This window comes from Orcinus orca, chromosome 21 (assembly GCF_937001465.1).
Source record: "Orcinus orca chromosome 21, mOrcOrc1.1, whole genome shotgun sequence".
Taxonomy (NCBI): Eukaryota; Metazoa; Chordata; class Mammalia; order Artiodactyla; family Delphinidae; genus Orcinus; species Orcinus orca.
Genome location: NC_064579.1, coordinates 21,229,022 through 21,242,573, shown reverse-complemented (window position 1 = coordinate 21,242,573; position 13,552 = coordinate 21,229,022). Strand labels below are relative to the sequence as shown.

The window sequence follows — 13,552 nt, the reverse complement described above, 5'->3', positions numbered from 1 at the left end:
ATTTTTCCTAATTCACAGATTTTATTGCAAGGTCAAATGGAGTCGATTAATTCAGCCACTTTACTCTTCACGGAACTTAGGTAGCTTGGTAGCTCAACGTGCATACATCGATCAGCTTCTTGGGAAATAAATTGTGTTAATAAGTTGAACAAACACTCGTGTAATATTTTCTATGAGACAGGCCTTTTGCTAGGCAATGGTAAATTTGAAGTCAGACTCTAACTCCAATCTGGGGAAGGAAACAAACAAACGTCCCCAAAACTCTAAAAAGAAGACAGAGTATTAAAAGAGGTAAAAGAAAAAAGTTAAAAGAGCTTTTTATGATGTTACTTTATCCAGAGGTGTTTACATTTCAGTGGTATCACAGATGGATTTAAGACGTTGGCCAGTGAGTGGGGGGTTTTTGACCTTGGGACAATCAGGACCCTCCCATTAGCCACACGGCCAGGGCAGCACCCTAAACGTTCAGTCCTCTCCTAGCAGGACAGCAGGTGCGGGAAAGCAGTGAATGGGAGTTCATTTTAAGTTCAAGAAAATCGAGGAGGTACAACTGAGTTACCTCAAATGGGGAGAGTTTGAAGGGCTTCGCAAATGTGAAGGTCACTCCTTTTCAGAGGCTGTTTTGATGTTCTTTGTTTAGATCTAAGCTGAGCATGCGGACAGCCAGAGTTAGTTTTCAACAAAGCCATCCTCCACGTTATCTCCTTACATGCATCCTGGCAAAAATAATCATCATAAAAATAAACATTTTGCTCTGTCCCTTAGTTTTTTGGTTTTTTTTTTTTTTTTTTTTTGCAGTACGTGGGCCTCTCACTGTTGTGGCCTCTCCCGTTGCGGAGCACAGGCTCCGGACGCGCAGGCTCAGCGGCCATGGCTCACGGGCCCAGCCGCTCCGCAGCATGTGGGATCCTCCCGGACCAGGGCACGAACCCGCGTCCCCTGCATTGGCAGGCAGACTCTCAACCACTGTGCCACCAGGGAAGCCCTGTCCCTTAGATTTTGTTTTCTGTCCCCTTGTTTATTCCCCTTCAAGCCAGTAGATAAGTTCTTCCTAAGAACAGCATGAGGTCACTGCTTGCAGCAAACATCCTCATAGATGACCAAGGAAAACAAAGTGTGTATGTATCATGTTTCTCACCAACATTGCTGCCTACCTAGGCTTTCTACTTTATTTTGGACCCAGAGACCAATTTTACGTTCCTAGTCTACCAGGTCTGTCTGTAGGCGTTAGTAAGTTATCTTGGTGCAATAAGGTGTTTTCCAGCCTCCAGTGACTGCTGCTTCTCTCAGTAGCATCCCTTTTGCCTGGACTCCCCACCTCCCCACTTTTTTTCGTAATCTCTCTCCTACTCAGCAGTCCCCTATCAGCATCTGCTCTTAGGTCCTGCCCAAAGACCAAGGTGTAATCATATCTTCAAGTAGTCTTGCCAAGGCTATTTGCATTTAAATGGGATTCAAAGCCTTACACTGAAGGCATTGCTCTCACAAGGCAGAAATTTAGACATTATTGGAGAGATGGAAGAGAATGCAGGGGGTGGAGGACAGCGATGAACTAACAAGGGCCTTTCTCCTGCTTCTACAGTAGTCAATTCCCTCTTCTAAGTGTAAAGAGTAATCACGTCTATACCGAGTCAACCCCAAGGAGGTCAGACTTGACTTTGACATCATATCTTTTCAATTACACCCTTCTCCTATTTACATAAACTACGTATAATTATGTGGATTCCTCTAACTCTCACAAGCCAACCAGGTAGGGCTAATCTGCCCAGGTTCACAGGTAGGTGGCAATGCTGGGACTTATTAAGCCAGATCTGTCTGGAACCAAAGGCCAGTCCCCGTCTATTATTTTACCCCCATACAGCTTCCGAGGAAAATGCCCCCTTCCTTGCTTTAATTCCATCCCTTTAACCTGTCTCTTGCTGACCTAAAATGCTTTATTGATTCCAACCTCATTTTCTAACATTACACTTTTATTCTTCCTTTAATAGAAATACGTGTTACATCATGTCAGGTGTAAGGACACTTCTTATAGTTCAAGTACAAGATATCATCCTTCTATATTCTCTTCTGCAGAATAACACTAATTCCTATATTCCCATTACCATTCATTGAAGTTGCTACTGAATTCCCTATGGCCATCCAATTAATCGGCTAATTTTGCATTCTCCAAAGCCATGTCTTTTAAACATAGAAATAAAAAGGCAATAATTTCACATGTATAAAAAATATTCTTGTTTTTATTGTATAGTTGATTTTTAAATTTTAAGACTTAGAGTTTTAACTTTTATATTATTGTATTATGATGAACGTATTATAACTAAATGGTGACTTTTCAAGTTTAAACAGTGATTTAAAAATATTAGCTATACATATTATTTTTATTGTTTATATGATATTCTATAAATAAAATCATGCATCTTATAAATATTTATAGAACCTGAAAGTCACAAAGTGTATCATAATACATAATTAATGATGTTACAGAGGCAAAGTGTATTTAGCGCCACAGACCATAATTAATAAATAAATGAATAAAAGCAAGGGTAAAAAAATACCACTGGCCTAGAAATTCAGAAACTATAACCAATGCCTTAATATCCCCCCTCTTTTAAAAAATACACAAAGAATTTGCATTACTTAAGAGAGCTTCCAGAGACATAATATGAAAACATTAGTCCTGATAATTAGCTATAGAGGTTAAAATGTTAATGGGCCATGCTTTTCAGAGATAACTGGAAAATGAAGCAAAGCACTGCCTGCATTCATTTCTGCTCCCTGAGACAACAGTTTATCTCAACTTCATTCAGGCCACCATTGATAATCCACCAGTGTGTAATTTCAAATGTCCCACAGAGGATAACATACAACTTGCCAGTGAAACCTTTCTATATGGCTAGCAATTTAATATCTCAGCCGTAAGTTAAATCTTGCCTAATGTATGGTAAATGATGGAAAGCCCCTGTTATATCCATTCCTTCCAACAGATAATTGATGCAGAGGAGAGACAAAAGAAGGGGCTCACTCTAAAAAATAAATGCCCCACAGAGCAATCTCATGCCTCACCTAATGCAGTGTGTTTTCATGGGTTTTTGTTACCCTGCAGCATATTAAATTATCCTCCCAATTACCTTGGCAACTAACACAAGAGCTCCTAATATGCTGATGACTTTTGGACAATTACACCAGCTGTCAGTAAGAAATGATAATTAAGGTATCTTAATTATTAAGCACGGTGAGAATATGCAAAGTGTTTGTTTTTTATAAAACTTGTGTCTAAAGCATAGAGGAATCCTCATACCGACAAAATTCTCTTTCTCTACCTGAGATCAGCATTGTGGTCCCTTTTCTCTCTGGGGCCGGGAGACAGCCAGATAAACTGCAGCGACCTTTGAGATATGTGGTCCCCCCACTCCCGTCCGCCCCCCCCAGTTCTTTCCCTGGGTCTCTTTAGTTATAAAGGTAGCAGAATGTGATGATTTAAAGCCACATTTTTGGCCAGCTTACCTTCAGAACAATGGCAACAATAACAAAGAGTCAGTCCTAATAAAGGGTCTTTGAACAGTCAGCTTAAGCCACGTAAAAGTGTTCCTTTATTCTGCTTATTACCGTCTCCCCCAGAGGTTAACCGTCTTAAAACGGCTGGCATTTCGACTGAGACCAGGAACAAAGCATTACTAGAAAGCAAAGAGATCCTCCAGCGCCAGCATCTTGCTTCCCGTAATTCTCAAGAAATAGAACAACTCAATGAAAAAGAACCGATACCTTTGAACGAGAACATTCCAGCACAGGAATATCGTCTTGTTGGCTGCTGTGCAGAATGAGTTGCTTGGGCATATATCTCTCTCTTCTTAGCTACGGGGTCTGCTTGGTGACTGCTGCCAACATAGGGAGCGTTACAACATGTATGTGGTGTTCGTCCGCAATAAAAGGAGACTAACCAGCCCAGCTTGGCGCTGCTCGCCGGAGGCATCAGATCTTTAGACCCTCGCCATCCGATTGGCTGCTTGGTAGTCTCACTGTACTCGGCTGCCTTAACCTTCCACTGTGTTCAATATATTTTCCCCAGGGATATAGTCAGAGAATTGCTGGTTAGGGAATTGGAGGCAGGTTAAATTGAGCTGGTTTTAAAAAGCAGTGACATGATTTCCTATGAACATGTCTAATGTTTAATTTTCCAAAGTTCTACACAACCTACCCGGAAGAAACCTAATAAAATGGATATAATTTAACAACAGCAGTTTTGTGTTTCCTCTCTGAAAATACCTTGAGCTTACTGCACGCATAACACAGCACCGAAGTGATCAGGTGGCATCTTGCAGCGCGGCATGTCTGTATAATCAATATTAAATCAAAACAGATGGGGATGACAGAATATATTAAGAGGGTTATTAAAAATACCAGGCCATGCTGTTGAATGAGGCTGCTGAAGCCATCTCAAGAAAGTGTTATAAATCACTTACACAAAATGCTCTTACAATATTTATGGTTGACTTTATATATATAGCTACGATAATGAAAACCTAAAGATCAATGACAAGCAGTAAATGCTTTGTTACCATCTCTAGAAGAAAAGTACCAGAAAGAAATATCAAATCCTGTATTCTATGAAAGCAGGCCAAATAAGGAAAGAATAAAAAAGTACACCTTTATCATCTCCTATCCATATATTAGGTTCAATTTTATACTTAACTTTGGTTAAGGATTTAGAGCAGAGTATTTTAAAATACCCATTGGTATATATATATTTTTTTAATGAGAGGCTTCAAGTTAAAGATGGTGAATTGACTGCATATATTTAACCTTCTGTCCCTCACAAGACCTCACTAATATGACAATAAAGTTTTTATTTTAAAAACCATAAACCCACAAAGACAAAGAAACAGGGAAAATTTGCAACCAAATTTAGAGAATTGGAAAGCAGATGGATAGGTGGGAAGCGAACAGGGAAAGCTGAATCCCAAGATAGTAATGGAGAAAGTCGAGAAATGACACCAGCCCAAACGAGCTCTGGAATTAGAGACATAATGAATATTTGGAAGTGGAGATAAGGTGGGGCTAAAAACAGCAGGTGGTCTGACCACCCATCCTTCATCTTAATAGAACACTGGAGGTGTATTCTCTGGAGAGACTAAAACAGTCTCTCTGAACTGGCATGGGTTTAAAAAAGGTACCAAAATGAAAATATGAGAGTTAATGGGAAATGGGTCTTCTTTCCTGCACTCAGCTCCTCGGAGACAGGTAGCAGTGTGTAGACTCTTCAGAAAGGACATTTGAAGAGTGCGCTCTGGGGACTCTGACCAGCCCAAAAGATAAGACTCAAAGGAGCTAATATTGGACACTCCCTAACAAATGGCACAACCAGATGACCCAGCAGTGAAGCCACATTACTCAGCCCTACACAAGAGACTTTAGTGCCTCAGTCTTATGTATGACAAATACCTAATATCAAAGCAGAGACCAGAACAAACAAAAAAGAAGCAGGCAAAAAACAGGCAGACAAACAAACATGGAAAAAGTAAATTGGAGGAAATAATGGGTGTACAGGGAGAACAGTTAAATACTATCATTAATGCCCCTATCAAAATAAAAGATGCACAAGCAGCTCTCACTTTGCATGGTTCCAATATGCATGAATGTCAGTTACACAGTTTAGTTTATAGCACCATTCCCCTGGTAATACAGCTCAAATTTCGGTTACCATGGCGTATTAACTAAGGGTAATTGCATAGTGTACAAACTTTTCTGTTGGCTCTTCTGCCCACAGTCGCTAGTAGTAATAGGTGCACATCATGATCAGTGACCAATCACATCACTTCTTTCAAAGTCTGTTGGTGATTGTGACCAATCACAATCACTGAGCATCTGTTAGTTCACACACAGACTGCAGAGTATGTAGTTATGTCACCGCATTGTCTCCAACTGATAAACCCATGTGACATTTTCCAGAATGGATGATGGAAAGAAGAAGTTGGCCAACAGAGATGAAATGAAAAAATGATCACACAGGAAGTGAAATTCGATATGATTAGTAAATGGAGGTACCAAAGCAAAATAGGAATGGGTTGCATAAACTATATTGCAAAAGTCCAGTGAATATAAAAGCCAAGGTAAAGTTGCTTGAACATCTTTTAGTTTAAATTTTACTAGGAACAGAAAGCTGCTTACGGTTAAAGACTGTAATTTAAAAAAAAATTAATTTGGTTGGCAGTCAGGTCAAAGTGTTAATGGTAGTCGCCACATTAAAAGAAAATGATAATTACAAGAGAACGGAAGAAGAAACTTTTATCACCAGTAAAGGCTAGTTTCATTGTTTCAAAAGTTGGCATGAATTGATTAATATTAAACTATCTTGTGAAATTGCTAGAACAGAAAAGGATGAAATTTGCACCTAGATTCCAAAGATTGGTTAAGGTAACTGAGTATGATAAATTGGCAAATATTTTATATGGATAAAAGTGTTTGTGATGAAAAGGATGAAGATGTTTGAGAGGAAAATAATTTACATTAAAGGCTCTTGGAAATATTTCATGACACTAAAAGCACAAAGGATAAATGGTTGGAAGCTAACACAAACTTAGAAAGGAGAATGACAATTCACCAAGACATGGAAAAAAATGCCCATTTAGTGGTTACACCATGAGAAGGAGGCAAGCACTGTTTTCAGAAAGAAAACACTTTGATGTTTAATCTTTTTAATGTTTTAAATTACAGTATACTAAGTAAATATTAGTTTTATCATTTTTAATTTTCTATACATTTAAAACTGTTAGCATGAGTTTTAATGTTCTGAAAATGTTGTCCCAGTTCACAGAACAATTGTTATTTTCCCCATAGATTGTTAAGATGGCTTTGCATGGTTTCTGCCTGAATGCTCATTTTTACAATTCTGCACTGCCATGCAAAATGAAGACTGACTTTATTTTATCTGAGATCCAAGAACAGGCAGTTACAAGAAAGAAATACATGGAACATAAAAAAAGCTCTTGGGAAATCTCAAGAAAAAATATTGGAAGATAAAGTTGAAGAAATATTCTTGAAAGTTGAGTAAAAAGGTAAAAGAAGGAAAATCATGAGAAAAAAGGTAAGAAAATTAGAGGTTATAGTTGAGGAATCCAACATCTGGAAAACAAAAGATCTAGCAAGAGAGAGTGAGGAAAACAAAAGGAAGAAAACCATCAAAAAATAATTCAAGAGAAATTCCCATGAGTTTCCAGATTGGAATTACACCATTAAAGCACATGATTGCCTCGTGATTGTGGAATTTCAGAAAACTGAGGACAAAGAAGATCCTATAGACTTTTGAAAAGAAAACCATGCATTTCATGTAAAGGATCAAGAATTAGGATGGTATTATTCTCCTCATTAGCAACACTAGAAGCTGGAAGACAATGGAAAAATGTCTTTAAAAGTCAGAGGGAAAATCATTTCCAACCTAGAATCCCATATCCAGCCGAATTATCTCTAAGAGTTCAAACAGAATAAGACATAATTTTTTGAGATCTAAGGTTTTTAAAATTTCCATCTCAAAAATTTTTTTCTCAGGAGTTTAAGAGGATATGCCCCAGCAAACTAAGAGAATAAAACAAAAAAGAGGAGATGCAGAATCAAAAGAACTGGGATCTAACATGATAAAAAAGTCAAGGAGCCAGCCACCCATCCCCCAAGATGGTATAGGAGTAAGATTTTAAAATAAATGCTATGTAACCAATCCAGGGAGCCCCCAGCCCAAATTAGAGCAGGCCAGAAATTTCCAGGAGAGATGCTGCTGGAAGATAAAACTGATAAGATGTATAACCGATATTTTCAGAAAGATGCACAAGAAAATAATCCGTTGATGATGGTTGCCTCTGGAGAGCGAAACTGGAGGGTCCAAAGTGGGGAGGGGAAAACATTTTTTCCTATATATTTTCTATACTGTTAAGTTTTCATCATAAAATTTTTAATGAAATTAAGTAATTTTAAAATGCTGTAACTGTTATCCAAGAAGAAAAAAAGTGCACTTTTGCCATTTAAGTGCTTGCACTTCTATAGTAACTTACTAATTTGATCTTCGTATTGAACTTGTTTTCTAGTTTACAAAAAATAAGACTTTGATCAATATAAAAATTAGAGTAAAAAAAAAAAAAATTTAGAGTAATGTACCAGGCTAAATAAGCATGTATAGTGTTTGTTACACATATCATGTCACAAACATAATGTATTTCAATAATAGACATAAATTACTCCTTAAGATTTCCTTGAATAGTGAATAGTGTATTTGTAAGCTATTCCTTGAAAACCCTCCGAGGCACTTACTATGGGTAGAACTCCTTGGGGGAGGGGAGGTGATGTAGCTGTTAGTCTCTGGAGGTGGAACTAGAGATAAAGAATTCAGGGATGGCTGCCAGCGAGATGGCTAACATCCCCTCACTAAATCAGTAACATTACTAAATTTATGTAATACTTTCTGGGAACAGAATTTTCATGAAGGGGTGAAGAGGTTGGGCTTCTGGTCATTATTATGGGACGAATAGAAGCAGGTCATATTGATATAGAATCTCGGAGGCAGAGAAAAGAAGTTACAGGGATTGGAGAAATCGTGTGGAATGCTTTTTTTAAATTTATTTATTTATTTTTTATTTTTTGCTGTATGGGGGCCTCTCACTGTGGTGGCCTCTCCCGTTGCGGAGCACAGGCTCCGGACGCACAGGCCCAGCGGCCATGGCTCACGGGCCCAGCCGCTCCACGGCATGTGGGATCTTCCTGGACTGGGGCATGAACCCGGGTCCCCTGCATCGGCAGGCTGACTCACAACCACTGCACCACCAGGAATGCTTTTGATGGTAATTGCAGCGGAATTGTAGTTATGGTCAGGGCTGTTCAGGGTCTTCGTTGCTGCACGCGGGCTTTCTCTAGTTGTGGTGAGTGGGGGCTACTCTTAGTTGCAGTGCGTGGGCTTCTCATTGCGGTGGCTTCTCTTGTTGCTGAGCATGGGCTCTAGGCACACGGGCTTCAGTAGTTGTGGCATGTGGGCTCAGTAGTTGTGGCACACGGGCTTAGTTGCTCCGCAGCATGTGGGATATTCCCGGACCAGGGCTTGAACCCATGTCTCCTGCATTGGCAGGCGGATTTTTAACCATTGCGCCACCAGGGAAGCCCAGAAAATACTTTTCAAATCAACCTTTTTGGTTAGAAAATAAGCATTCCTTTAACATGTACCTTTACCTTCAGAATATAATCTGTAAGACTAACTTGTTATAAAAGATGGCTTTTCACAGCTGACATTTCTATTCAATCATATATTCATTTAGTTATTCATCAAACATCGTATATCTCCTTCATGTTGGTACCCGGATTTGTGTGGAACTGGATTTCAAGGTATAGAAAGGAAGACTGGAGGGAAGAGTATTAGAAAGAAGAGACTGATCCATCCTATAGTATAATCCACCCGGTCCATCCTGTACCCTCTACTTCATAGGATATACCCAAGGATATTACATACTCGGAGATGCCCTTTAAGTTTACCTCTTCCTATGCCTATGTAATCTATACAAGCAGATGCTAAGTGATCATGGACTTTTCCTTAAATCTTGGCTTTTAGAAATTAATTGAAAAATAAAGCAACTTCTGCTGTTATGGAAGTGAAATAGCTAACTTAAAATGGCAGACTGCCTATTTAACGAATTGAATTTATACATTTCTAACAGAAACTTTACTGTAAAGTAAGGGGATCTCTAAAGTTTTGAAATATAAATGTTAACTGACAGTTCCCAATCCAAAAACAAGGATACAGATAATTTTGATAATCAACAAATGGTATAAAAAGGCAGCCCCTTTCCTTCCTCAGCACACTCTGTTTACAGTAGTTTAGTTCTTTTGAGTCTGTCACTGCTTTTGTCTTCTCACTTCAAAGCCATATTCAGCTGCAGATTTCAAACACAATGCAAAAGGCTGGTGTCTGCTTACTAGAGCTGAAATGCTTTGTTTCAGAATTGCCTTAACATCTAAACTTATTGGTCTAGATTTACCACCTTGACCTACTTCATTCATTTATTTTCATGAAAATTGAGACTTCTGGTGCTGATTCATTCACATGAAAGGCATCCTTTAGACCAGTGTGCAGATAAAACTAATTATTATTCTGGTAAATTGCTCCATTCATGTTAGCTCTTCTGGTCAATAACTAGAGGAAATAAAATACTTATATCTCTATAAGTTATTCTGGGGAGCACTGAGGTTTCTACTTTAAAACTTGTTTTAAAGCACCAGTATAATCCCTGATAAAAAATAAATCATCCCTCAGCTAAACTTCCTATTGTCTCCATCTCCTTCAGATACATTTAAATCATAACCACCTGCTGTTGACACTTGCCCCTACCTCCCCCACCCCCAATAAAGCAAAGGAAGATAGGGAAACAGGTGGAAATTGAACTGAATGCATTTTATTCAAAGCATCTTCCTTTTTCTTCCTTCTACGCTGGCTCAAGAATAAGAGGGTAGAGAGAAGTTTAAGGAAGGCCAACTCAGATACTGAGAATCAGAGGAGAAATAACGAAAATTCATAGTGTGCACTTTCTAGGAGAAAGCTGGTAAAGATCAAAACACAACAAAGCTGTTATTGAGGGTCAGCGCTTCCTTCATACCCACAGAGGTCCCTTTCATGGTGTTATGGTTATGGTGTTATGATGAAAGCATTCATCATTGGTATTCAATACCAAATGAGTTGCATCTATTAGATAAAAATTCATTTGTCTTTAATGATCAAATATAAATATAACTAACTAGTAAAGCATAAATCAGCACGAGGTAAATGGAAACACTTTGGTTAGTTGATATGATTCCAGTCAAAAGCTAGAACTTTGAAAATTTTATGTCAGCTTTTGCTGCTCAGTCACGGGAAAATGACGATATCCATTATATTTTTAACGCATTGAACACTTTTGTAGATTCCCATTCTTAATTTATCAGATTAGAATCCCAGAATGGAAATCAATCCCTGATGTAAACAAAGGATCTGGTTATGAAATTGAAAACTAAAGGTCAGTACTTGACAAACTAACTTTTTGCCAAAACTATTCAACTAGAATAGCTATGGTCGTATCTGTTTCATGAACAGGGGTTCCTGGTAAGATTTCATTTGAAGAAAGGAGTCTATTGCTAAAAAGAGGGTTGAAAATCACAACTCTAAAGTGGTAGCATTGGAATCTAAGTGGCAAAGTACCAATATGACATCAAGCATTATCTTTTCTTCCCTCTAAATGTACTCTTGTAGTTACTATATTTATCTATAAAATCAATTCATTTATACACTGTGCCACTCCAAAAAACATTTTCAGGCAGCTCACTTATTTCTACTTTGTAATTTAGTTGATTTGTATGCACCTTCTCCACTAAGTTATGAGCACATTAACAATAGATACCTCCCGTGCTGAATAAGTCAATGGAATGTAATCTCTGAAGCCCAGCGAATAATTTCAGATTCACAGACTCAGATTTTAGACTTGGAAGCTTAGATTTGAGATCATTATACACAGTTTGATAGTACAACCTCATCTTTATTAAAAATAGTATGTTGATGCATGGAAATCCCTCTAAAGATATTTGAGTATATCACTTTTTTAAACCTTAAGAATTTGAATGGTATTAGGTGGATGTTCACTCATCTGTTCCCCAGTAGACACTGAAAGTCTTCTGCTTTAAGAGTTCTTGTGCTCTCCTTGACCCTTTGCATGTTCCAATACATTCTTTATTATTTTACTTTTTAAAATACTTTTTTGAGATATATTTTATATACAGTAAAATGCTCAGCTCTCTGTACAATTTGACTAGTTTTGAAAAATATATACACCCTGTAACCAATCACCAAAATCAAGGTACTGAACATTTCTATCCCCTGTCAAGCACTTTCATTCCTCTTTTCATTAAACTCTCCTTACCGCAAAGCAATCACTGTTCTATTTATATCACTAAGAACTAAAACTCATATAAATGGAATTGTATAGCATGCAGCTCGCGTATGGTTTCTTTTACTCAACATAATATTTTGGAGGTTCATCCATGTTGTTGCACATATCAGTAATCCATACCTTCTTTATTTCCATTAAGAAATATCAAAACCGATGATCTATTTTCCTACTGATGTACATTTGCGTTGATTCCTGTTTGGGGAAATTATAAATAAAGCTGATAAGAACATTTTTGATTAAGTCTTTTTATAGCATATGTTTTCATTGCTCTTGGATTAATATCTAGGAGTGGAATTGTTAGGTCATAGGATGAGTGTATATTTAATAGGGATGTTTAGTTCTTCTCTTTTTTTACTGATTTTTTGCCTACTCCTTGTAAGAATTTTTGATAGATGGAAATTAAAATTTCCTACTATGGTTGTACGTTTTGCTATTTCTCCATTTCATTCTGTCAATTTTTGCTTACTGTATTTTGAAGTTCTATTATTTACAAATATATCTATAATTTTTATGTGGTAAATAGACTCTTTTATAATTATGAAATGTCCCTCTTTTTCTTTTTTAACATCCCTCATCATGAGGTCTACTTTGTCTGATAATATAGCCACACTAATGTCTTTGTGATTAATGTTTGCATGGCATATTCTTTTTCATTCTTTTATTTTCAACCTATCTGTGTCTTTATAGTTGAAGTATCTCCCATGTAGTTGGATCTTGTATTGAGTCTTGAGTAGAGCCTCAGCTTAATCCTAAAGGGAGTTCTGCATCTTGAATAGCATCACAGAGTTGTCCTGCCTTGAGGCAAAGGTGCTGAGATTCTCAGTCCCAGAGCAGCCCGTCACCTTTGGGTGTGGGCTACCCTTGAGAGGGGAGGCATAACCTGTCAGACATTTCCTAGTGAGGTGCTTCCTGTCATCCAAGAGCAATTGTCCAGAGGAGGTACATCTGGGAGCCCTCGGGAGCTGACACTCACAACTACAGGAGGAGTGCACTGCCAGCAACGGGTGGTCTTCAAGAGCATCCACTGTAGAGGCGTGAGGAAGTCATGGAAGATGAAACAAGCAGAAACAAAGATATGGGAACTTATGGACGAGAAGTCATAACACAAGGTGGATAAAAGGAGAATATCCAGCTTATACCTAATGGAAGTTCTAGACATAAATAGGTTAGCCAGAATGAGGGTCAACAGTAAGTAAAGATATATGCTTATTCTAACAAATGATGAACTGGGCTGATGTGGATACCTATTATAAAATATAATAAGTGCTGGATAAGAGAGGATTTTTTAGAAATAGAGGAAGACATGATTATTTATATGGAAGGCACACTGAATTCTGAGCAAGATGAATATATCCATACCTACACTCATATTAAAACTACATAAAGTCAAAAATAAAGATAAAGAGGGAGAAAAGACAGTTTACCTATGCAGGTGAAACAATTGTGTAAACAGCATACTGCTCATTAGAAAAAGAAATGTGGAAAGATTATAGAACAACATCTTCAAACTGATGAGAGGAAAGAAAAGAAACCACCTCTCAACTTAAAATTGTAAATACATCTAAAATGTTAATTAAAATAGAGGAGAGTGAGCAGAAATGAGGATA

General features: G+C 37.8%; 1 protein-coding gene across 1 annotated transcript in view; it reads right to left on the bottom strand.

Annotated features, from left to right (window-relative positions):
- The window catches only part of SORBS2 (sorbin and SH3 domain containing 2), a 318,050-nt gene extending 314,110 nt beyond the window's left edge, over nt 1–3,940 (bottom strand). Inside the window, exon 1 of the mRNA XM_049704104.1 lies at nt 3,763–3,940. The gene's annotated coding sequence lies outside the window, so the exon portion shown is untranslated. The remainder of the gene's footprint in view (nt 1–3,762) is intronic.
- Between the last annotated feature and the right edge of the window lie 9,612 nt (nt 3,941–13,552).